The 27,180-nt window shown below is 40.0% G+C and overlaps 1 pseudogene; it reads right to left on the bottom strand.

Annotated features, from left to right (window-relative positions):
- Window positions 1-18,032: 18,032 nt before the first annotated feature.
- LOC119625713 (actin-related protein 3 pseudogene) lies at window positions 18,033-18,681 on the bottom strand (annotated as a pseudogene).
- Between the last annotated feature and the right edge of the window lie 8,499 nt (window positions 18,682-27,180).

The following is a 27,180-nucleotide window of genomic DNA, read 5'->3' as shown; positions in this document are numbered from 1 at the left end:
GCTCCACTTGGCATTTAAAGGGGGAGTTGGACAGTCCCCCTTCTCAGGGTAAACAGACTGTATAGTGGCTTTTATCCAGTTCTCCAGGCTGGCTGTTCCCTCAGGAATAACCTCCTGTGTGTCTGGACCATATATACCTGTCTTCAATGGTTCAATAGTGAGCTGTGCGTCCTGCATCAACTCGAACATGCTCTTCCACTCTGTAGCATTTAAAACCAAAGATACTGTCCCTCAGTTAGTTACTGTCATAATCCAACTTAGTAAAGGTTCCTCAGGAAACTGATGATACCAGTCTATAAAATGGAGCACTTCCTTCACACTATACCCTCTGGTTTCAATAGTTACTTGGCTTTGCCTTTCCCCCACATTGACTACCTTCTTGGAAGCCACAGGTCTTGGAGATATTTTCTATTGTCCCCGCACAATTTTGCCCTTAGGGGGTGGCTTTGAGGCTGGTGGCCTGAGCTCAGGCTATCTGAAATCTAAGCTTGGTCTAATATTAAGGTGAGACCTAGAATTCTTTTCAAATTTCGTTTTAGCTATTACAGATAACAATAACCAAGGGATTGAATGTTTTGCTTTTTTCATGTTAATTTGCATCTCCTTATGGATCCAGTGAACCAGCTCCCGGGAGTTGGATCCATCTCTAAATTCCACTGGTAACTCTTACCTTTGGTAACTGATCTCAGCACAGGGGCGGCTTCATACCATGGATGACCACGTGGCCGCCCAGGAATCAAAGATTCCTCATTCCCCACCTTTTCATTTTTTCTCTTCCCAAACCACGTGTTTCTATGAGTGAGGGTTGTTCTAGCAAATTGAGCTTCACTGACACAAATTGTTTCAGGGAAAAATTCTCCTCTCAAACCACGTTTTTCTTCTGCTTTCACACCACTACGATAATCATCAGCACAGAAGAAGAATTCTATGACCAAATGTGTATAGGTTTTCTGCAACACACCAAGCAGTGAGCCCCGGCTCGTATCCTCTCATTCAATTCTGACACTACCTGGAGAGAGTGTAGGACCCCACAGGTTGAGGGCTCAGTCCTCAAGGCTGCCCCCACACCACCCCACACCACATCAGTTGCAAGTGATTGACTGGCTTCAAGTTGGGTACAACTTGAGGGGTTTGGATTTTTCTGTCTCCTGATGCTAGCATTGTGAGCTACTCCAGAAAGTTAGTCAAACCCAAAGAGGGATTTGTAGCCAACTGGATTAATGAGAGCAAGTAATTTGGGGACAGTATCTTTGGTTTTAAATGCTGCAGAGTGGAAGAGCAACAGCATGTTTGAGTTGATGGCAGGAACCACAGCTCACTATTGAAAAATTGAGGATGGTTGTATATAGTCCAGACACTCAGAAGGTTATTCCTGAGGGAACAGTCAGCCTGGTGAGACAGGAACTTGGAACCCAACAAACTGTGGGAGTGAAAGAGCTGTAAGGCTCCTGCTCACTGAACTATGGGAGGCTGGAGTAAAAGAGTTGTAACACTCCTGCCCGCCAAACTATGGAAGTAAGAAACCCACAACAACAATAACTCAGTGAAACACTTGCATTGATTTGTTTATTATGAAGGATATTGCAAAGGATACAAGTGAAGAGATGTATAGGGTGAGGTATGAGAGAAGGGGCAAGGAGCTTGCATGCCCTCCCTGGACATGCTACCCTCTAGAATCTCTATGTGGTCAGCTATCCAGAAGCTCCTGACTCAAGGGTTTCATCCATAAAAGAGCATATTTTATTAGATATTATCAGATCTCCTGTGTAGGAGAATGATAAATGATTGAAATAAATTTCAATTTTTTTTCATAATTTATCATCAACTAAGAGTTATGAGGGTCATACTTTTTATCCTCAATCAAGAAATCAGCTTATATACTTTTTATTTTAACAATTAAATGCATAGGTGCATGGTGGAGAGTCATCAATGAATGGAAATAAAGTTTATATTCTGTGTTGATATCCTGCTATTTAGAAATGGAAGCATTCACTATCTTGCTCTGGCCAAAATGTTTGTCTGCTAATGATTTAATTTGAGATGCATGGTATGAGACGTAACTAATAGAATCAGCAAACATGCAGGAAAGGCTGTCTCGTGGTTGGGTCTGTTGAAAAGAAGTCTCAGACACCCGTGGGACAGCACAGGGTGCTTAGGACAGAAAGGGGCAGGCAGGCAACTACTGACAGCTGACCAGGAACTGTAGGAATGCAGTGGAAGGAAATTGGAACCCAGTAAATGCCTTGCTCCAGCCTGTGGAATCCTTTTCATTTCATCATCTGATGACAGTTAGGTCTTCCTTGGCACATGATGTTGAGCTGGACCCTGTATTCACAGGATGATCCATTTTCCTGAAGCAAATTCTTGTGCTGCCAGAAGCAAGGGTCAGGTTCCAGATGCAGATGACTGCTGGTGCCTCCTCTACAAATCCCAGTTTTCCATGTGTGATGACCATATATCCTGGATTTTCTAGCCTAGACCCAATTTTATCTGATTTTATACTTTTCAATAGAATAAGTAAATCTCTAACTAAATATGACATAATTAATCTTCAATTATGAGATGATGAATATTATATAAATATACTCACAAGTCAGAAAAAAATGTTTTTTTCAAGTCAGACTTTCCAAATTTTGGTTCAGAAGTCATGGTCATCTAAAAAGTCAGACGTGAGGCTGAAATATTCAATGGTGCTAAAATGGGCAGGTAGAACTACTTAACAAGGAACAAACCAAATGAACACAGGCCAGCCCTGTCTGCTAAAGACAGCATCAGTTGCTATAACTATGTATAAACATGCCTGCTCTCCATTGATGTTCTTCTAAAAGTGGTTTCATTAGTAGTTTGTTAGTGGATTTTATAAAACTGGCAACCACTCGCAGCTAAGGTAATGTTGGAAGATGGGTTTAAGAGAAGCAACAGGCATGCCTCGCTACCCACTGGAATTCCTTCCATAGCATCTCTCTTTGCATCCCATCTATTGCTTTCTTCCTCAGTATTGATTTTCATGGGCAAGACTTGACCAGCCATTGTTGATCTCCATTCCTTTCATGCTCTTGTGTCCTGGACAACACACCAAACATTTAATACTTTTTGTTTCTTCTTCTTTAGATCTGCACTAAGAAGTCGCTATAAGCTAAACCCCTGGTTCTAGGTTCCAGCTCTAGTCTGATTTTGGTTTCCATCCCTCTTGGTGCTCTTAGAACCATTTTTCCCTTTTGCCAGATTTTTTGTATGTGACCATAATGTCTGAACCAAAAATTGGGATGTCTTATCTGACAAGGGACTTATGTTTCTTATTTGTACATTTATTTATTTGAAATGCCTTATAAATGGGGAAAAACTATTTGAGATTTAGTTATCAATTTAATGAATCACTTTTTCTTTTTTGGCCTATGGATTGTAAGGGGCCTGTGTGGTCCACGGATTTTTGCTAGATCTCTGTAGGTGACTCTTGGCTGCCCATGTAGCTCATGAGCCCTGCAGCTCTATCTGCTGATGCAGTGCCACACTTGGGACACAGAAATATCTATGAGGTTGCCACAGTCCCTTCCGCTGCAGTTATTCTTGCTCTGGCGTTTGAACCCACCAAGACGCTCTGCTGGGAATCGGAAATCAGTCTCCCTTGCTTTTTGCTTCCATCCCAAGGCTGAAAGGATCCTTCTCACATCTAATGGACAAAGGTAGGATTCTCCCTTCAAATTTTTGCCCAAGACATTGTGTCTTCACACCTAATGTCCCCACTCTGGAACACAAAATCCAGCAAGGCTCATTCTTTACTTCTGTTTTCTGCCCTGTCAAAGGCATCTCCCAATGTAGCCAAGTCACTGGATACTGGGAGAACAATGAGCACAACATATCTTAATATCTCAGAAGTACTACACTGCATTGCTACTTAAGTGAGCAGTCTCTTGATAGCTTATAATTCTCCTTGTGTAATTTTTCCAAAGTGTCTTTCCCTCCTCTTGATACATGTTCTGGAAACCAAGAACAAATCTGCAATCCTACTGAATCTCCTTGCAAATAGAGCCCCTTCATGGCTGACTGTGATATAAACCCTTCCAGACACTATTTTCTTGCTTTTGTTTCCTTTTGCAGAGCTTACACTTTTAAGAGAAAATTTAAAAACAAGATTGCAAACTAGTATGGATTGAAATGTACCACCCCAAAATACACGTTGAAAGCCTAACCCCTAGTACTCAGGATGTGACCTCATTTGGAAATAGGGGTTATTGCAGATGTTATTAGATGAGGTCAGAGGGGAATAGGTTAGGCCTCTAATCCAGTATGACTGGCGTCCGTTTAAGAATATGGCCACGTGACACATAGAGGGAAACAACACACACTGGGGCCTATTGGAGGGAAGAGAGGAGAGAAGGAGGGAGAAGATCAGGAAAAATAACTAATGGATACTAGGCTCAATACCTGGGTGATGAAATAATCTGCACAACAAACCCCCATGACACAAGTTTACCTGTGTAACAACCTGAACTTAAAGTAAAAGTTAAAAAGACCTGTAATTCAAGAAAAAAAAAAAAGGAATATGACCATGTGAAGATGGTGGGTTGGGATGATACATCTACAAGCCAAGAATGCCAAAGGCTGTTGGCAGACCACCTGCAGGTGTAGCGAGGCCAGGAAAAATTCCCCTACAGGTTTCATGAGGCAGCAGCGCCCTGCTGACACTTTAATTCTGGACTTCTATTCTCTGGATAAATTTCTGTTTACACCCATTTTGTAGTACTTAGTTATGGCAGCCCTAGGAAACTAATACACATAACATTCATACCTTTGGTTGTTTCTGGTTTTGCAAAAATAGAGGTATAACATAAACAGTAACATACATAAAGTGAAAATATACATATTGTAAGTGTATTGTTCAATTATTTTGTGTACACATTAATAGTTTTTACTATACTGTGTAACTGTCATTTAGATCAACAGATAAATTATCTCCAGGACCCCAGAAGACTCCTTTGGGCTGCTTCCCAGTCAACATCATCTTCCCTGACCCCAAGAGGTAACTGATATTTTGACTTCTATCACTCTCATTAGTTCTGCTTATTCTTGAACTTTACATAAATGGAATCATACGTATGTGCATATTAGTGTCTGACTTCTTCCACTCAACATAGTGCCTGTGAGATTTTATCCATGTTGTGTGTACCTGCGGTTCATTGACTTAGATTTAAGAATGAGGAGCTCTCTACACTACTCTGAACAGAAATTAGCTCCCTCTTGGTTTTATTATGTAAATTGCTTCCATGACTTGGTTTAAATTTGTGATATAATTTTTATAAACTGTAAATGACTGGAGCTATCAACATAAGAGAGTTGCAATGACTCTGGTTTTAAAAAAATTAAACACATGTGCTTGACATCAACTACGTGGTAGAATGAAATTAGGTATTGTAAACTACAAGAGACGTACATGTAAATTTCATACATCACTGACAGTGTTGGAGCTCTTGTTCGATTCTAGAAAATTTCAGGAGAAAATAAAAAATATTTGGTTTAAAAAGCATAGTGAATTCTCTTTGACCCAGTAATTACACATCTAGGAATTTATCTCAAGAAAATAACTTGCAAATAGACATGCAAAAAATTTATTACAAGGAAGTTACATTTATTCTTGCTTATAGCAGGGTTCGGGGGAGAGAGAAAAGTAGTGGTGGGAGAATTTGGTTAAATAAATTAAGGTACATTCATAAAGTGAAACCAATTTATTATTCTCATCTGTCCTTAAATTTAGTGCATTTCCACTTAAGAGGAACAATGAAATATTTTGCAGTGCTTATAAATTACCTATGTGTTTTGGAAGAATGTTTAATGATGTGACAATGTTGCCTATATATTGTTTATTGGTAAAGTTGTTACCAAACAATAAACACAGGGTAATCTCATTTTTGTAATAATGGTATGTTAACGTAGAGCAAAGACTAGGAGGCTGAATACCAACTTCTTAATTAACAGTGGCTACTTCCCAGTGGTGGGGTTATGGGAGATGTACATTTTCCTTGTGCTTTTGGCTTCCCAAATTTTTGACACTGTTTTTAAGATAAAACTTTTCTTTCTTTCTTTCCTTCCTTCCTTCCTTCCTTCCTTCCTTCCTTCCTTCCTTCCTTCCTTCCTTCCTTCCTTCCTTCCTTCCTTTCTTTCTTTCTTTCTTTCTTTCTTTCTTTCTTTCTTTCTTTCTTTCTTTCTTTCTTTCTCTCTCTCTCTCTTTCTTTCTTTCTACTTTAAGTTCTTGGATACATGTGCAGAATGTACAGGTTTGTTACATAGGTATACACATGCCATGGTGGTTTGCTGCACCCATCAACCCATCATTAGGTATTTCTCCTAATGCTATCCCTCCCCTAGTACGCCACCCTGCAACAGGCCCTGGTGTGTGATGTTCCCCTGCGTGTGTCCATGCGTTTTCGTTGTTCAACGCCCACTTATGAGTGAGAAATGAACTCATCCTTTTTATGGCTGCATAGTATTCCATGGTGTATATGAGCTACATTTTCTTTATCCAGTCTGTCATTGATAGGCATTTGGGTTGGTTCCAAATCCTTGCTGTTGTGAACAATGCTGCAATAAACATATGTGTGTATTTGTCTTTATAGTAGAATGATTTATAATCAGTCATTTGAGTATATACCTAGTAATGGGATTGCTGGGTCAAATGGTATTTCTGGTTCTAGATCCTTGAAGAATCGCCACACTATCTTCCACAATGGTTGAAATAATTTACACTCCCACCAATGGTGTAAAAGTGTTCCTATTTTTCCACATCCTCTCCAGCATCTGTTGTTTCCTGACTTTTTAATGATTGCCATTCTAACTGGCTTGAGATGGTATCTCCATTGTGGTTTTGATTTGCATTTCTCTAATGAGCAGTGATGATGGTCTTTTTTTCATATATTTGTTAGCTACATAAATGTCTTCTTTTGAGAAATGTCTGGTCATGTCCTTCACCCACTTTTTGATGGGGTTGTTGGTTTTTATCATGTTCATTTGTTTAAGTTCTTCGTAGGTTCTGGATATTAGCCCTTTGTCAGATGGATAGATTGCAAAAATTTTCTCCCATTCTGTAGGCTGCCTGTTCGCTCTGATGATAGTTTCTTTTGCTGTGCAGAAGCTCTTCAGTTTAATTAGATCCCATTTGTCATTTTGGCTTTTATTGCCATTGCTTTTGGTGTTTTAGTCATGAAGTCTTTGCCCATGCCTATGTCCTGTATGGTATTGCCTAGGTTTTCTTCTAGTTTTTTTTCTGGTTTTAGGTCTTACATTAAAGTCTTTAATCCATCTTGAGTTAATTTTTGTATAAGGTGTAAGGAAGGGGCCCAGTTTCAGTTTTCTGCATATGCCTAGCCAGTTTTCCCAACACCATTTATTAAATAAGGAATCCTTTCTCCACTTCTTGTTTTTGTCAGGTTTGTCAAAGATCAGATGGTTGTAGGTGTGTGGTGTTATTTCTGAGGCCTCTGTTCTGTTCCATTGGTCTATATATCTGTTTTGCTACCAGAACTATGCTGTTTTGGTTACCGTAGTCTTGTGGTATAGTTCGAAGTTAGGTAACGTGATGCCTCCAGCATTGTTCTTTTTGCTTAGGATTGTCTTGGCTATGCGGGCTCTTTTTTGGTTCCATATGAAATTTAAAGAATTTTTTTCTAATTCTGTGAAGAAAGCCAATGGTAGCTTGACAGGGATAGCATTGAATCTATAAATTACTTTGGCAGTATGGCCACTTTCATGATATTGATTCTTCCTATTCATGAGCATGGAATGTTTTTCCATTTGTTTGTATCCTCTCATTTCCTTGAGCAGTGGTTTGTAGTTCTCCTTGAAAAAGTCCTTCACATCCCTTGGAAGTGGAATCCCTTGTATTCCTAGATATTTTATACTCTTTGTAGCAATTGTGAATGGGCATTTGCTCATGATTTGACTCTCTGTCTATTACTGGTGTATAGGAATGCTTGTGTATTTTGCACATTGGTTTTGTATCCTGAGACTTTGCTGAAGTTGCTTGTCAGCTTAAGGAGATTTTGGGCTGAGATGATGGGGTTTTCTAAATATACAATTATGCCATCTGCAAACAGAGACAATTTAACTTCCTCTCTTCCTATTTGAATACCATTTATTCCTTTCTCTTGCCTGATTGCCCTGGCCAGAATTTCCAATACTGTGTTGAATAGGAGTGATGAGAGAGGGGGTCCTTACCTTGTGGTGGAAGATAAAACTATTTCTTTAAAAATGCACAGAGAATAACTACCTGTTTTAAGGGTCATGTTCACTTTGCAACAGATGATTTGAGCTGAAAGCAGAGCAGCTTTGGATTATTAAGCTATTCCATTGTAGCATCCATCTGAGATAATTTTTAATATAGCTCACTTCTATTGTACATTATTTTATACAGGCAAAGCTTAACTTTCTTTTTTCTGCATTACATTTTTAATGTCTTCATAAAACTCCTACATTTTAATGGTAAAATATTTTGACTCCATATGAGCCTCATGAGCAAAACCTATTTTTTTCTGTTAGTATGATGTAAAGAACTGTGTGGGAAGATCAACTTGCATGGCCTAATGCCACTCTGCTTACTGCTGGAAAGAAAGGCCAGTCTCCATCTTGTAATTAGGAATGAGTACACTTGGGTTTATTGCAGGGAGGGTGGCTTTAAGGGGATAAGGAATGGAAGGCGGTGCTGTAGCCTGAATGTTTATGTTCCCCCAAATTTCATGTATTGATACCTAATCCCCATTTATTGGTATTGATATTATTGATACCTAATGCAATAATATCAAGAGGTGGGGCATCTGGGAAGTGATTAGTTCATGAGGGCTGCACCCTTTACTAATGGGATTAGTGCCCTTATAAAAGAGGTGAAGGAACTTGTTTGCACCTCCAGCTATATGAAGACACAGAAAAAGGTACCATCTATAAGGAACAAGCTCTCCCCAGACACTGAATCTGCTAGCATCTTGATCTTGGATTTCCCAGCCTCCAGAACTGTGGGCAATAAATTTCTGTTGTCTATAAGTTGCCCAGTCTAAGATGTCTTATTACAGCAGCCTGAATGAACTCCCAGGGAATTTCGAGGCATTTCAGTTTCAAATGGTTTGAAACCATAATTTCAGAACGGAATTGAATGTAAAGAACTGAGACCAATGGGTCCTTGTGGAAACACAGGAATCTGAGACAGAGGACTTGGGTGTGAGGAATGAATGAACAATGGTTCCTGATAGTGTCTCCTGATTTGAAGTCTGGAGCTGAGTGTTTTCACTTGGTCATCTCAAATTCTTCTTGGTTTTGTGTCCTTTTTTCTCTCTCTCTTTTTTTTTAATCCCTCTTGTCTCTTAGAGTAGAAAGCAGATATTTGGTTTGGTAAAACTTTCTTTTAACATCTGGTGTTCACTACAGTCCTGTGAAAGTTATTGGTTTTGTTCTCATCTGTCCTCAGTCTTAGTTTGTTTCCACTCAAGCTCAACAATTTTATGGAAGTTTGAAACAGAATAAAAATATTATTTTTTGATCTTTTTCTTGTGTCCATCACAGTCATCTCTTAAGCAGTCTCTCCTTCTCATTCTTTCTCTCTGTCTCTCTCTCTTTCTCTCCCTCTCTCTCTTTCTTTCTCTCTCTCTCTCACACACACACACACACAGACACACACACAAACACACATACACACACACCAGACACACACACACACGCACAAATGCATACACACACCAGACACACACACACATATAACTAAAGGCCGCCATATGGAGACATTAAACACACCGAAGTTCCATAACTATCTATGACATTTTTATTTATGATTACCCTCCTTTCCATTTAATTTTCTTATCAAATACTACTGTTCTTCAGATCAAGACTAAGAAAGCAGCAAATCTTTCACCTTTCCACTGCTGATCTGTTTTGTTGGTTTGTTTCTTGCTGCCATGAATTTTCCTCTTTCTAGTGGACGTGCTGATTCTCATCCACCTTCTTCTGAGGCCCACATATTGAGACTGGCCCATGTGACAAGGACCCGGGGTTATATTACAATGAGACAAACATGCATGCATTTAGACATCCTTCCACCCTACAGAATTCTTAAGAACCTGATGTAGTCAACACCTTGGCTTTATGTGACCACAGGTTCAGGAGTAACTGTCCCTGTTGTTTGATGACTACAGGTATTTTTTTTCTGTTGGTATCAGGTTCATTAACCAAGCAGATGATTACTAGTGACTTGGGGACTCAGTCTTAGGGGTCCTTCCTCTGTAATCCTGCTCTTATGAAGTGCTTCTGGCAATGAACCCACTACTTTCTATTGTAGAGCATTCTCCATGGGTTTGAGTTATTTAGAATTCAGACAAGAAAGTTGGCTGGCCTGTTGTAGTCTCTTTTTTTTTTTTTTTTTTTTTTGAGTTGCATTTTTATGTTTTTACCATTGATGTCTGCTCTTGTAATCTTATCTCTTCTTTTTCCAATTGATTTTCCAGTGAGAAGTGACCAAGTTTGTGGTCATATTCATGATCTTGGGCTGCCAGATTTAACAAATAAAAATACAATATGCCCAGTTAAATTAGAATTCCAGATAAAAAGCAAATACTTTTTAGTATAAGTATATCCCATGCCATATCTGAGACATATTTATACCATACAATTATCACTATCTATCTAAAATTCTATTTTAACTGGGCATTCTGTATTTTATCTGGCAATTCTATTTTCATCTGATTTTGCCTTCAGGGCCTGTCCCCACTGAATTAACATTTTCTCAAAGACAAACTGAGGAGATCAAGCTCAATCAGTCATTTTTTCTCCCTTTGTGGTTACAAGAAGTTGGTGCAGAAAGTTAAAATGTCTGATGAAAGTGAGTATTCTGGGGTTATCTGTGGTATCTGATATGCTCTACCTGACCTCTGAGGCTTTGTGCATGTTATTTATGTCTGGAATTTTCTCTCCTCCCTTGACTCCCACTCTCTCTCTCTCTTGTTTCTTTAGCTTTTGATTCTTCATCAAGTTTCAGTTTCTAGGTCATTTCTTTCTTCTGAGATCCTTTCCCTGACTACACTAATATCAGGAGGAAGCATTTGTCCTCTGCATGCACACAGCATGCTGAACTACCCACTTGGGAACTTGCTCATTGACCTTGGTCTATGAGGAGGTAATTGTCTTTCCAGGCCATTGTTGTGTCCTCACTTAGTGTCTAGCATAGTCCTTGAATGAATGAATATATCCAGAAGACTAGGAGTGGGGCCAGAGGAATTGGTGAACTTGAAGAGTCTCCAGTAAAAAATTTCATAAGTGAAAATGAAGGCAAACATGCTTGATTCTGGAAGAATGGACCACATCCAGAGGAGAGGAATGCTTTTAAATAGAGCAGATGCCTTTCAACCATATTGTTCTCTGGCCCATACTCCATGGAGTTGCCTAAGTCTCAGGGCAAGGGGACTGCAAGAAAGGGTCAGGTGAGGAACAGCCATTCTTCGAGAGCCTCTTGGGATCGCTGAAGCCATCACCAGCTCTGTAACAGCAGCTGATCCAGGAGTGAAGACTGTGCCTTTGGAGTGTGACCATGGCACTCTTAACATGGGCAGCTGTGCTGTCATCTCTAGCAGGTGGTGCTGGTGTAGCTCACAACTTTGAATTCCTCTGAGACAGGCACTATCTCCTCCAGGAACTTGAGCAGGACAGATGAAAAGCACAGAAACCCATGGCAAACACAAGCATCAGTTCCAGCACCCCTCTCCCAGAATTCTTTGAGAGTTTTCTAAGAGGGGACTAAAGTTTTGGCAGAGTAGCTGGAGAACAAAGCCAGAAAATCCTGCTTAAAACACATGGTGACCCTATTTTTACCCCCTGGTTGGTGTGGCCTGGGAGACATCGACTGTATCCACATTTGCCAACTTCTTTGTTTAGAATACTCATAAATAAAGATGATGGCTAATTTTTTCTCCTGCACTCTACAGGGTAGGGTAGTTTATAGTTTCTCTCTGTAATTAAATTGTAGGCTCTGGAGGAGTGGAGAATTTTATGAGTCAGAGGAAAATCTGATAAACTGGCCTTGTCCTCATTTGAACAGGGTTATGACAATATGTCACGTAAGGGTGTTATTTACTAGTATTTTTTGGAGAAATAATTTGCTTCTTTTTTTTTAATAGAATAATGCCTTCCAGTTAATCATCTATACTTTCTTCTAATTAAGATAGCCTATGGCTACACAAGACAGGAAAGGTAGAACTCTTCTTCCTGCTTTGGGTTTGGAGGAAAATGAGTGAATGCAGGGTGAGGTGATATGATGAACACATTCTGAGTTCACTTAGGACGGTAAAATTTTTTTCTCCTCACTCTCTAATGCAATGCCAACATGTACATCTTCCTATAGAGACAGTAAATGGAAGGAGAATGGTCAGTAGACGGAAGCACTGCTGTTTTGGTGAGTGGGTGAGGTCGCGGTAGCAGTTTTCTAACTCCAGTGGTTATGGCAGGTGGTGGGGTGGGTGGCCAGTGGGAGTGGGCTCGTAAATTGTAGAGTCCTTTCTGTGGGACATATAGAGCCTTGGTGTGAAATCTTTGCTTAGCTAACAATACTGTTTATGACAAAATTTGTAATATCTGTTTTAAGCTGTAGTCGAAAGGGAAATAGTGGTAATAGGGAGCAGAAGCAGGGTTACGATACTGACTGTGAGAGGAATTAGCTCTAATTTTCCTCTCCAATCTATTTGCAAATATGAATTTACATCAAGGCTGTGCCATTTGAACTCTGACCCACTTCCTACCACCCCCACTTCCAGGCTCACTTAATCTACATCATACATTATAGCCACCTGGGAAACTTTTAATCCCCTGATCCAGGAGAACAACTCCTGGCTAATTAAACCAGAATCTTTAGGGTGAGGCCCTGGCATCAGCTATTTAATAAAATTTTCCAGGTGAGTCTAATGTCTAGCTCAGATTGAGAACTACTTTTTCTGGAATGTACAAAACTATTTGCAGACCCAGAGTGTTGACAATACAGACCAGATTTCAGAAAAAGACTGTAGGTCTCTGAGAGATGGCTCGCCACGAAGCCTGGAAGACCCAACAAGATGGTGGCAGGCAGCACTTATGCCAGTCACTATCCCGCCTGCTCTGTATGTGTGAGTGCTGTGCCAGCCCACAGGGTCAGCAACAGGGCCTTGAATATCACAAACAACTACACACAAAGGGACCAGCGCTTGGTTTTGTTTTCCTCCCCAGTATGTTAGGAAAGCTTTTTAAGTTTTTTGATACTTGGTAACCTACTGAATACATGTACATTACAGAAAGGGAACTAATGAGCCACATTTGGCTCTCCAGATGCACTTGTGTGTGTGTGTGTGTGTGTATGTGTGTGTGTGTGTGTGTGAGAAAGAGAGAGAGAGGAGAGAGAGAATGAGGGAGAAGAAGGGAAAGAGAGGGAAGGAATATGTCTCTTGAGGTTTAATTTGTCTCTAGGAACTCATCCTGACCAAGTATAAAGAGGAGAAGGAGAATCTGTGCTTTGAAGAACTGCTGCCCTGGTGAATAGGTGAGGTCACTGTGGCAGCTCTCTAGCTCCAGGGGTATGGCACGTGGTGGGCGGCTAGTGGGAGTGGGCTAATGGAGTGCAAAGCCTTTTCTGTAGGACACGTGGCACCCGGGTTTGAAATCTCTGCCTAGCTAGGCTTGGTGATACGTGAAAGGGTATCATTAGTTACCTTTACCAGGACCTAGGGTCCATTCTCCTTGGGATTCTGAGATAAGTTAGGGGAGGTAGTGACTTGTTGACTTGGGAAATCTTAAACAATTCTGTCAACCACATGAATTCCACTCCACCATGGCAGGCAGGCAATGCCCTGGCTTGAGACCAACTCAGAGACGGAAACTTCCATGATGATTTGGAAGTCTCAGTAAGGTGTCTTCTACAGTATCCTCCCAATCCCACCCAGTTCGTCACCTCACAACTCATATTCTATCAACAAGAGAGGCCAGAGGGAGAAGTGTCCACTGCGTATTACGTCCTAACAACGTCTCTGACAGCTGGTTGATAACTTCACTCTAGATCAGCTTTGGCCTTGAAGATCTCAGGTCGTCTACCTTTCACAGGGAGTTGAGTCATTATTTTCTACTTGAGAGTCCTGAAAATGTGTAGTCAAGAAAGTATGAAAATAAGAAGGTTTTTCTAAAGCTGCCAGATGGAATGAAAGAAAGAATAAAAGGAAAGGTAATTTGAAAATATCTACTCAAGGCCATTTCACTCAGAGAAAAATCATTTATTCGTGCTTGGATCACAAAGCAAGATTTGAACATTTCTCTTGAGTCATTTTCATTCCTTTTATTTTACTATTAATTTTTTTTAATTGCAGTCTGGCATCAGCAGCCTCAGACCTCTGTGACCAAAATACATCAATGATCTTCAATATCACTAATTACTGTAACACTGTTTATACTGTCTTGCTGTGAGAACGTCCTGTGGGTCCCCTTTAATTTCACAAAAACAATGACAGGGTGACAGTAGCAGCTTTCAGGGTAGAGTTTCAGCCTTGAGCAGCACTTCAGGGGAATGACATGGGACCTTCTTCATCCCATTGTAATTGAGCTACAATAGATGTATCCCAGAGGATTCTCTGTGGAGTGAGTCCACATGAGATCCCTGAGATTTAATTGTTAATATCAGTGGTGCTGCAGCTGTTATTTACCAGCCTGTGAAGCCCATTTTCTTGGGTTACCAAATGATGTACAGTAATTAAATATATCTTCATCAAGCGCTTACCAGTTTAACGTTGTATAGGCACAGCATCAGAATCTGTACTCATGGAACTTTCCATTTCTTTAAGGAAACACAGAACCTTACGTAGTAAGGGAAAACAGTGTATGATCTATATCAAGATATACAGTTAAGAATATAGGTGGTTAGGATCAGTTGGGGAAAATTGCTTGGGATAAGTAAGATTTGAGAGAGCGGCCTGAAGGTTAAGAGGTATGAGAGAAAAGGTGAAGGATGTTGCATTCTGGGTGGGGGAATTGGTAAGCAAAGGTATGGGGGTGGGAAAGAGGATGTTATATTTCAGGGACAATGAACTGACTGTTAGCTAGTGTATTTGTTTCCTAAGGCTGCTGTAACCAATTACTATAAATATATTGTCTCACAGTTCCAGAGGCTAGAAGTCCTGGAATGAAGGTGTTGGCAGGGCTGGTTCCTTCTGGTTCCATCTTCAGGTGGCTGTCTGCACTCTTTGGTGTTCCTTGGCTTGTAGATGCATCCTTGCCATCTCTACCCCTATCTTCACATGGCCTTCTCCCTTGGGTCTCTGTGTCTTTAGTCCTTCTTCCATTTCTCTTTTAAGGACATTGATCATTGAATTTAAGGCCCATCCTGAATCCAGGATGGTCTTCCCCAGAGACACTTGATTTAATGACATCTGTAAAGACCCTGTTTACAAATAAGACCACATTCACTGGTGCCAGGGGTTAGGACTTGGATGTATCTTTTGGCAGAATACTATCAAGCCATTATAGATAGTAAAAGAGAATAAGGTTGGATGGAGTGGTCTGCTTGTGTCAGTTCCTGAATTTTTATGTCATAGTGGGGATTCCAATATAAACTTCTCAGCTATCATTCAACAATGGACATTTTTTTTGGGGGAAGGATAATGAAATGAGCTCATGTGGGGTAATTTGCATTGAGGATTGAGGAGAAATCAATCTGAAGGCCAGAAGAGTCAAGATGCATGAACATGGACTAAGGACTATAGGTCATTCTTACCTGGCAGGGGAAATACCATGATCACTAAGAACTGTAGGTCATCGTTAGTAGTAAGTGGTGATTTGCATACATCATGTGGTGTCTTGCTTAGATTTGCCTCTAACTTAAACCTCCTGGGTTCCTCCTATGGCCTTCAGCCACAGCCAAGGTGGAATCTGTACAGAACTATATCTGTACTAGCAAAAATCATCCTTCGTTGCATCCTAGTATAAGTAGGTGGAGATGGAGTATATGACCTCTCAGCTTGTGGGAGCGTCCAGTAGAGGAGCATGATGCTTTGAAAGCAACAGGGACAAAATATTTCTCTTTAATTAGCTAAGAGTTAGAATCAAGGAGAACCTGGAGTCAATGTGGCCAACATCAGGAGCAAACAAATTTGGCTGAGACATAGGTGTGCAACCACACAATGCACTAAGTCAGGGGACAACACACCTTATTTTTCCTGATGCCCACTTGTTCCCCTAAAAGTTTCTGTGTGCATGTCCTGCCCTTCAACTGTGTTGCAATGGTTTTGAGAATAGTGGCCATGTTTTAAGCTTATATCCCTTTAACACAATGCTGGGTGCACAGCATATACTTAGCCACTGCTTGCTTGCCTAATGGAGACAGCTACTGGCCTCCTTATGCTTTTCAGTATTATAAACAAAAAACACGAAAAAATCAACGACAGTGATGAAGGTTTGCTGTAAAGTGGATGAATGACTCATAGTCGTTGTAGATCTTCCTATTGCTGCCAAAATTTCTGGGCATAGACTTTTCACCATATACACTATGGTTTGCTTGATGGAGTCAGAGGAACAAGTAAGAAGGTGAGACCCAACGAGATCATCAAAACCCTTTCACTAAAGAGCAGCACCCAGGAGCACTTCAATTCTTTTCAAAAGCAACTGGAGAACCGAGAGTACAGAGATTGCATAGGATGTGTCTCTAAATCTGTTAGAACTGAAACTTACCATGAGAGCCCTAGACATTTAAAGTTATTCAATGTTTCAGCCTTTTATTGGGAAAAAATAGAAATAATAAATTACTTTTGGGAACTAATGTTTTCATGAAAGTCCCACTAAAATCTGCATACATCTTTCTCAAATACATTTCATGTTATTGCAACAATTGAACAATACTAATGATCCTTTCTGAATTATTGTAAAAATATTTGCCCATAATGTTGCCAGCTTGGTGTTTATCATTAAAGAGCAGAGAGGAAACAAGTCCATTAAAACCACCCCAAATCAGCTAATGGAGATATGAGCCCTGGCACTGTCAGTCATTCCTGCCATAGGAGCGTTAATAAGAGAGGTCAACATCTTCTTCCTCAGAAGTAGACAATTGTTTGCACACACAGCACCAGCTTCTCTGACTGCCCCTCACACACTGGGTCTGAGATACCTGCTTAGACATGTGAACTGGAAGGAAATCTCAACATGAGGAGGCTAAATAGCGTGGTAACACTGAAATGTTATGAATACTGCCTTTTTAGCACATGAAGTATAACTGGTCCAACAATCTTGCCTTTACTTTTTTTTTTTTTAACAAGAAAAAGAATATGAGTAGACTTTATCTAAGATATTAACTTCTTAGTTCTAAAAGCACTTGTAACAAAAACCAAATTGTTTTTGTAGGGAGGATGGTAGAAATTCATAATTACTGGGATTCCTTGTCTCATGAATGAGTATTGCTAAGTGTCACAGGGCTACTTAAAAAATGCAGTTATTTATCTTTTAAATTGTTAAAGCAAATACATTGCATAAAGTTGATTATTCTAACTATTTTAAGCAAATATTTAAGTGACATTAAATACATTCATGTTGTGTGTGTATGAGGCTACTTAAAAAATTTTATCTTGGTCACTTTTTTCCTTCAAAATATAAAAACAACACTCAAAGTCCTTGCATATCCAGTTCAGTAAGGTTAATATTCTTGCAGAGAAAACTCTGATATCAGCTCAGCTCTAATAATTCTTTTTTTTTTTAAACAGAGTCTTGCTCTGTCACCCAGGCTAGAGTGCAGTGATACCATCTCTGCTCACTGTAACCTCCACCTCCCTGGTTCAAGAAATTCTCATGCCTCAGTCACCTGAGTAGCTGGAATTACAGGTGTGCATCACCACGCCCATTTAATTTTTGTATTTTCAGTAGAGGTGGGGTTTCACCATATTGGCCAGGTTGTCCTCAAACTCCTGACCTCAAGCGATCTGCCTGCCTTGACCTCCCAAAGTGCTGGGATTACAGGCGTGAGCCACCCTGCCCAGAATGATTATTCTGATCATTCTGACTTGCTTCCTCTGCTACCTCTTAGGTAGTTGTGTGAAGTCATGATTAGCAAATTCTGGGTGAAAAAAGATTTCAAGTCACAAAGATCTCTCATAACCAACGTCAATGGAAAATTCTTTCTTTGAGATTGCCCTGATTCCAGTGTACTGTTTAATCCACTTGGCCCATCTGTGTCATACTTGTTAAATTCTTTTACTAAATCTGGGCAGACATGACTATAGCACTCCTTTACTGCTGTAACTGTTTCCAGGGATTGCTCTGAAGGAATTTCTACTTCTCAGCCTCTGAACAGTTACTGAATGAAATATGTGATGCTTGCCCTATGATTGGAATGTGCTTTTGGCAGTTGCCAACCCCATATCCTTCAGTTGGAGGTGGGACAGGAGTGCCACCATCTTTACTATCTCTTCCCATACCAGTCAATGTCTGTTTTCTTATTTGTTTTGATGCTCAGGATGCTGCTAATGCAAGAATAGCCTGCATGGCTATGTATAAGCCTGGAATATCAAAGAACTCAAATACTATTTCGGCAGCATATTCTGTTTGCTGGAGCATTCAGTGGAAGTTTAGTCAAAAGAAAGTAATGACCTTCATGTTCTGCTTTAAGTGTTTAAAGATGACTTACTCCAAACCTTTCTTTCAACAGTCTTCAACTAAACCATGGTGGGTTCACCACTTCATGGTATATGTGACTTTTTCCTGTTACATCATCCCCAAAGAAGAAGTCTATGACATTGGCTTTCTTTATGACCCACTTTTGAGATTAATTGCCCACTTTTGCTGAATTCTTGAAAGCAATATATCAAGGGATAATAAACTATTGTTCTATACTTGCAACATGTTCCAGTTTTGTATACTCAGTGCCACAATCCACCAAACACACTGGTAGCTGTCCCACCATCTTCTTTCGCTCCTGCTGCTATCACCCTTCCTTCCCTCTTGCTGCCCCATGGCTTTATCTGGTCAGTACTGGTTTGAGATTGATGGCAGGAGATGGGGACTTTCTAACCCTCCCTAGCTGGATACCCTCTCTTACAACTTCTTCCTCTTTCACTGCCCTTTCCCAGGAACTCAAGATGGTCCATTGGTGCCCATGCCCCAGTCATACCCAGGCTGGGCCCAACCTAGAATATTCTGTATAATTGTTTTGAATGGAAGTTATAGGGGCAGTAGAATAATACTTTGATTTCTAGATTATTTTTTGGCCTCAGTGCTTATTTTAAAGGGCCTAAAAGTCAAGCCTAGTCTAGACAATGTTGGCAAGAATCTAATCTCGATAGATTAGAAATGAAGTATGAAAAGAGCCAAATGGAAGCAGCACCTAGGCTAAGATCATCTAGGAATATAAAAGAGATGGCGATGGAGAGATACTGAATGATGCAATCAAGTGTGGTCACAAGTACAAATGTTTAGGCTGAAATATGGGAAGGAGGTGACATATCTGTAGAGGAACTGAGGAAGTAAGCAGGAGGTGCATGTGAGGGGAAGTTGAGGTCACTATGTAAGGTATGTTAGGTATATTTTGACTGATTAGCTCTCTGGGCAATACTGTCAAACTTAGATGAACATCTGAATGCCCTGTGGTGTTTAAAAAAAAAAAAAAGATAAAGCTGTATGGGTCCTGCCTGAAACCTGTTGAATCAGAATCTCCAGGGTAGTGTATTTTTTAGAAAGCTTTTTAGGAGATGAGTTGAGGAAGGTATATTTAACCCAGAGGAATAATTTTATAATGTTGCAGAAACTAGTTTCTACCTCTGAATAAAAGGGAGGTGGCCTAAGGAGGTAACAGTACCACCGACAAAAAGGACAGGGATTGTTTTCACTCAGCAATCAGATTGTGGACTCAAGAAGGTAGTTCTGCATTGCTAGGCATGTTTAAGAACATGCAAGACAAACTCATGTGATGAAATGGGATAAGAGAGGAAGGCTTTGAGGACCTGCGCTGATCAGAAGTGGCTGGTGGGGGGACCCTGCTATTGGCCTGTTGTAGCTCCTCTGTGAAGAAGAATAGCTCTCCAGAGGAGGGGAATGGAGATTGATGATATGACAGTGCAGTCCAAAACAGAGTAAGCTTGAATAGAAAAGGCCAAAACACACACAGGAGTGGACTCAAGTCTTTGATGTTGTCACTGGAGATGTTGTCGTCTTGCCTCAGTTCCTAGGAAAGGAGAGTTGCTGATCAAAGTGAGGTTCACCGTTGTGTACTAAGTGTTTGTATTGAGTTATAAGTGCATGCAAGGTGATGGCTTCATATATTCAAATGTCAGTATATCCCTAGTATTTTATTTAATCGTATTAAGACTATAGTGCACCAAAAGCTCCATGAAACAAGATACTTTGCTTATTTTGTTTGCTGTTATATCCCCAGCATCAATAACAGTGCCTGGCACGTAGTAGATGGATGTGAATCTTCAATAAGTGTTGAACGATTGAATGAATGAATCCATTGTTTAAAAGATGCAATCAAGAACAGCAGAAATCTGGCCGGGCATGGTGACTCACGCCTGTAATCCCAGCACTTTGGGATGCCGAGGTTGGCAGATCACTTGAGGTCAGGAGTTCGAGACTAGTCTGGTCAACACGGTGAAACCCCATCTCTACTGAAAATACAAAAATTAGCCGGGTGTGGTATTGCACGCCTGTGATCCCAGCTACTCGGGAAACTGAGGCAAGAGAATTGCTTGTACCTGGGAGGTAAAAGTTGGTTGCAGTGAGCTGAGATTGTGCCATTGCACTCCAGCCTGGGTGATAAGAGTGAAACTCCATCTCAAAACAAAAACAAAAACAAAAACAAAAAACAGTAGAAATCCCTGAACCCAGATGAACTGTACCACCAAACAAGTTGAGACTGCACATCATCCTCTTCACAGAGGTGAATATAAAATTGTTGTTGAAACTTGATCTCAGCTAATTGTTTATCTTCTTATTTATTCTCCTATTGTTTATTGGGGAGATTAGTATTTTGAGCCTTTCTTCTTCCCAAATTAAATCAATTTTCAGAACTTTCATTTGTACTAAGTGTAAATAATGTCAAATACTTTCTGTATTACTCTTCCAAGTGCATTACATTTTTTAACTTGAAGAGGTGATGTCTTAGTATCAAATTTGAATAATCATTTTATAATGGGGAAAGATTTCCTTTTCAATGGTAGTTTTTTTGCTTTGAAATTCTTACTGATATTCAAAATTTAGAGAACTATAGTGCAAAGTGATTTAACATATATTAGAATGAACAGGGTATGACACTCTCAGCAGTAAAGAGAAGATATCTGTGGGCTTACAAGGATAGAATCTACATTTCTCCTTTCCTCTTGTGTTCTTGGAGTGGCAAAAGATGATTCTTTCTTGTTGTGGATCTAAAGGATATGTTGTATGTGTTGGCAGTTTCTTCCCTTACTCATGAAGGAGTTATGCTAATAGTAACCAGGATCTAATGGCATCCTTGGCATTTGATTTGATTTTGGAGAGACTAAACCAGGTACCACGCCTCATCCAAGCAGCCATAAATAGCATTTGAAATGTTTGCCTAACTGTCCATGGGAAAGGCCAACCATAAATTCCACAAACCACCCAGAGATATTCCACAAACCACCCAGAGATATTCCACAAACCACCCAGAGAATTCTGGCAGGATACACACACACACACACACACACACACACATACACGAAACCACCACTAAGAGACAGCCACTCAGGATTAGGCAAGTGATGGTCACCAGCCACTGGCAAACTTTGGTGAAAACATCAGTTATCATTTCCAGCTTTGAGGGTTTGCCTTGTGTCCAGAGCCCATATCAAATATATTGCTGCAATTAAATAGATTTTTTGCTACAGTGAGTTTCATTGGAATGTTTCATTGTACTTCTCTGATGCATATAAATGAGGTGAAAATATTATTTTGCTTTCTTCAGAGCCAGAAATGTAAAGATTTCTGATCAAGAACAACTGTCATCATAACATAGAAGCTCTTGAAAACAGTCTGTGACTTAAAGCAAATCATTTTCTTCCCATGTATTAATTATCTAACATTATGAATTTCTGCGAAGCCTATACAACCAGGCTTAGGTTTTCTTATGCTGTTTTTATATTGGAGTTGCATGACAGTTACTTCCTATTTTCTTTTCAAGTGGGAAGATGGGTGGAAATTCTTTGTAAGCTGTAAAATCCATTCATATTTAAACCGCCATAATTTCTAAAGTTTTTAAAATTGCATTTGGTACTATTTACAAGGATTTTTTAAGTGCTTATTGATTATGTTTCTGGTAGTATTTCACTCAGACGATGTCTCTTGTCCAGTGTGCACATCTATAAGAAGAAATTATTCTGTCTGCTTGCATTGCTGCATGCTTTGAAGAAAGCGTTCTGTAGCTACCAGCAGAATTCTGTGGTTCAAATAATGCCAGAAGCATTTCTGCTTAGATAATCGTATGAAGCCAGGTGGGATTAATTAGAGACACTATATGCTCACAACTGAGGCACCAGCTTTGGTTCCATTCCCGTGACTTCCTGGCACCACTGTTAAGCTAAGAATTCTAGCTAGTGACGGTGGAGTTCAGACTCACCACCCCCATCAGGAAACTTTGAGGAGAGTTTAAAGGTACTAGGGCCTATGCCTCTGCCTGTTACTGCTCTTTTGGGTGGCAGGTACAGGGCAGGGAGAAACCCTGTCCTCTGGGTGAGTGACGGTGAAAGGACCAAGTCTTCTGTGTGGTGATCAGGTTGGGGTGGCTCCTGCTGCTGCCACTAATCCTAGCATTTTGGGGTTTTCTCCCCACAGCCTTGCCTCCTGGATCTGTGGGAAACCTGTCCTGATCCAGCCTCCTCAGGTCCTGACAGCTGGGCCTGGGTGGAATTGACTGAGGCCAAATCAAGGATTTGGGAGCAAAGAGCAATTTGTGTTCTTGTCAAAGGCAAAGTTGACCTGGGATACAAAGAACTGTCTGAATCCTGTAGTCCAAAAAAAAAAAAAAGGTGGAGATTGAGAACTTTGCTGTGGAAGGTCAGCAAGAGAGAACATAAAAGATGGAATAAGCTGAGTGGACCTTGGAGAGTCCTGAGGCAATGATGCATCCATCCCTCAATTTCCTTTTGGCCTGAAGTCTAATTTGTGAAAGCAATTTTCCTTCAACATTAGGTTTTCATTGCTTATAGCTCCTTACATCTGACACCTTGTTGAGTTGTACAAGGACTTGGGGATCCATCCAAAGGACGCTTTGCCTTTTCTTCCTCACCTTTACCAGGTGACTTTGATGCATTTGTGGAGGAGAGTTCCTGATATGGAGGTCTAGACAGTGAACTTTGGGGAGTAGAAAGCTCCCATGGAAATATCCCAGGTTTCTATATTAAATGATTATTTCTAAAGACAAGTACATGCATATATATTTTGTTTACTTATTCAATCCAAGTGATTAGACATTGAACAGTCAGCTTGGGCTGCTATAACGAAATGCTGTGGACTGAGTGACTGAAACCAGAGAAGTTTATTTCTCACAGTTCTGGAGGCTAGGAATTCCACGATCGAGGTGCCAGCAGATTCAGTGTGTGGTGAAGGCCCCTTACTAGCTCTCAGGTTGTCACCTTCTTGCTGTATCCCCACATGGTGGAGACGGAACTCACTGTGGTCTCTCTCCCTATTTGTATAAGGACACCAATCTCATCATGGGAGCCTCACCCTCATGACTACATTTAAACCTTGGGAAGAAACTACTTCCCAAGGCTTCACGTCCAAATTCATCATACTGGGGATAGGGCTTCAATATATATGAATTTTGGGAGGACATAAACTTTTAGTCTATAACAAGGCGAAAAAAATAATGCAGTTGAACTGTGACTCAGTTTCCCCCTGACTATCTGGGGGATGCTCCAAGTGGAACGGGGGAAAGAAGGCAGGTGCCTAGTCAATGTGATTCTAGACTCCAGGTAAATACACTAATGAAATACGATAGCAGAAGGGTCTTTTCTGTAGAATGCTCTTAGCAGGATATCCTTGAAAAAATGACATGAAAGCTGGGTTATAACACAGAGATGTTTCATAAAATGCTCCCTTATGGTAGGAGATATCACCACAAAACCTCCACCGTGGACCTCATCTTTCACTCTGGGCCAGAGAGTTGATGTCTGTCATGAACCGAAAGGAGCTGGGGAACTGCTCTCAATGTCCCCAACTTCTCTCTGCTTTTCTGGAACCTGAATCTTTTACTGGATTACCTGACTCTTTTACATCATGATGAAAGCTTGACACTGGCTATAATACTGATTTGTGTGAGTCTGACCCTTTGTGTCAGATCAGGCAATAATAAAATACAGCAAATAAACAAAATGGTTCCAAGTACATGTGTTTGTCTAAGATCTACTTATTTCTATTCTTAGCTTTTTTTTTTTTGTTGGTAAAAAATTGTCCACATACAATTTATAGAGAAGAATAAAAGACAGAAATTTTGATCAGGTTCTTTAAGTATTCAATGGATTATTTTTTCTATTGTTTTATTGTGGTAAAATATACATGACATAAAATTTACCATTTAGCCATTTAAAGTGTACGAATCAGTGGCATTAAGCTTACTTGCATTCTTGTGCACTCATCGCCACTATCCATCTATTGAAGGTTTTCACTATCCCAGACAGAAACACTGTCCTCATTAAACAGTAACTCCCCGTCTCCCTTCCTCCTAGCCACTGGTAACCACCAATCTCCTTTCTGTCTTCATGAATTTGCCTATCCCAGGTACCTCACTTAGTGGAATCATCCAATTTGTCCTTCTTTGTTTGGCTTATTTCACTTAGCGTACTGTTTGCAAGGTTCATTCGTGTTGTAGCATGTATTATGATGTCATTTCATTTAAAGGCTCATTAATATTCCATTGTGTATATATACCACAATTTGTTTATCCATTCATCTGTTGAAAGACATTTGGCTTTCCAGGCTTTTGGCTACTGTGAATAATGTTGCTATGAGCTTCGGTGTACAAAAATATCTGAGTCCTTGTTTTCAATAGTTGGCGAATATATTCAGAAGTAGAATTGCTGAATCATGTGGTAATTCTATGTTTAACTTTCTGAGGAGCCATTATAATGTTTCAGTGGCTGTGTCATTTTACACTCCCACTAGCAATATGCAAGAATTACAGTTTCTCCACCTCCTTGCCAACACTTTCTATTTTCCATTGAAAAACCATTGTTACCCTAATGGGTATCTATTTTTAAGTGTCTCATTATTAAATAACCAAAAGGTAAATAACATTTTACTACTTTCTAGCTTGCCCCTCTGAGCAGCTAGTTCCATCTTTCTGGACCAGCCTCGACTCTGGAACAGTCCTGTCCCTGGAGTGAAACTGCCAAGCCTGCAACTGTTAAGCAAACTCCTTGGAGGACTTAGCTGATATAATTCCCTTGTTGTCACCTCCAACCAACATTTTTGGGTAATTGATGGGAGATTAACAGAGAAATTTGTGGGGCAATTTGGAACTACTAGTATGACTTCATTTAACAAGAACAGTTAAAGAATAATGATAAGTTTGCATCAATTTTCTTTACAGGGCCTTTCCCTAGTGTTCTGTCCGAATTGGCTTTGATAATATTTGACATATGTTACCTGAGCCATGCTCTGTAAATTGTCTTCTTCTTTGTGTTATGATTTGCCTTCTAGACAGTTGAAAGGTGATATTTGTTTAATGAAAGTGATTTTATTTTCCAATGTGTTTATTGATATTTTGAATACAATATTCATTAAGTATCATTGCTAAATTTAAATTGCTAATTGCTTAAATCTTCAGTGCATTAAAAGGGCGTGCACATTCTGAATGTCACAGCTTGCTTTTTATGTATTTACTTATTTGTTTTTGTTGCTAGCAAAACAAATATCTGCTCACTTTAGATCTTCGGGGCTTGTCTGCTTCTGTTTACCATTGAAGCCCAAACATTCGGGCTGCAGTTGGCACTACAGAGATGGGAGGACGGGCTGGAGACTGTTCTCCCTCCAGGGTTGTTGATAAAGCTGTCAGCCAGGTTGTGGGGGTAGAATTCTGGCAACAGCTGTGTTCAGAATTTCTTAAGCTTAGCCAACTGGCAAGGGATATAATCAAAGGGAATGAATATGACAATCTAACTCCCTGCTACATAAACACACACACAAACATACACACACACATGCATGCACAATAACATTCATGTTGATTCTGGGAAATACTGTGAGCTATAGCAATCTCTAAACATGTTCACTTTGAAACCCTGAATGCAATATGTGCTTTGCTTAACTTTTTTATTTTTTAAACATAGAAAACCTACTAAAGGTCTTAGGTCTGTCTTTCTGGGACCTTACGTAAGTAGACAGTTTTGTAAAAATAAATTTTATGATCTTATAAAAAAGTTTAGGTTCATAAATTATATTCTGTATATTTTAATTGAAATAGTACTTATAAGGGCCTTCTGTTTTCATAATTTTTTCTTTATCATTTGTAAACTTACAGTGGGTTTTCAGAGCTATGGATCATTTATGAAGGCTGGGGTAGGTTATAAATTGGTACACTTTTCTGGACTGTAACTTGGCAATATATATGAGAAGCATTCAGAGTTTGAATAACCATTGATCCAACCATCATTCTTCCACTATCTTTTCCTAAGGAACTAATGAAAAGTACGTGAAAAGATACAGTGACAAAGATATAAGGATATTCAATGCAGGGTTGTTTCTGATAATAAAACATGTTAGATTTAAGATAATATTATCTATGTAATGAGGTATCATGTAAGTATCAAAAAGGCTATGGAAGAGTGTTTGAGGGTTTACTTTAGATGTTGACCTGACTGGATTAAGGAATATCTGAAGAACTGATAAAGCATTACTTCTGGGTGTGCCTGTGATGCTGTTTCCGGAGGAGATGGGCATGTGAGTTGGTGAACTGAGTGGGAAAGATCCATCCTTAATGTGGACAGGCAACTTTCAATTTACTGGGGGATCAGATAGATCAAAAAGGCAGAGGAAAGGTGAATTCCCCCTTTCTGTCTCCTGGAGCTCCTGCCAATAAGGACATCAGAACTCTGACCTCTCTGACCTTAGAACTGTGGTACTTACACTAACAACTCCCTGGGTTCTCAAACATTTGGCTTTTCTGGTCTGAGGCTTTGGGACTTGGACTGAGCCATGCTACAAGCATCTCAGGGT

This window comes from Chlorocebus sabaeus, chromosome 22, assembly GCF_047675955.1.
Source record: "Chlorocebus sabaeus isolate Y175 chromosome 22, mChlSab1.0.hap1, whole genome shotgun sequence".
Taxonomy (NCBI): Eukaryota; Metazoa; Chordata; class Mammalia; order Primates; family Cercopithecidae; genus Chlorocebus; species Chlorocebus sabaeus.
The sequence above is the reverse complement of the archived record's forward strand: the minus strand, read 5'-3'. Positions and strand labels throughout refer to the sequence as shown.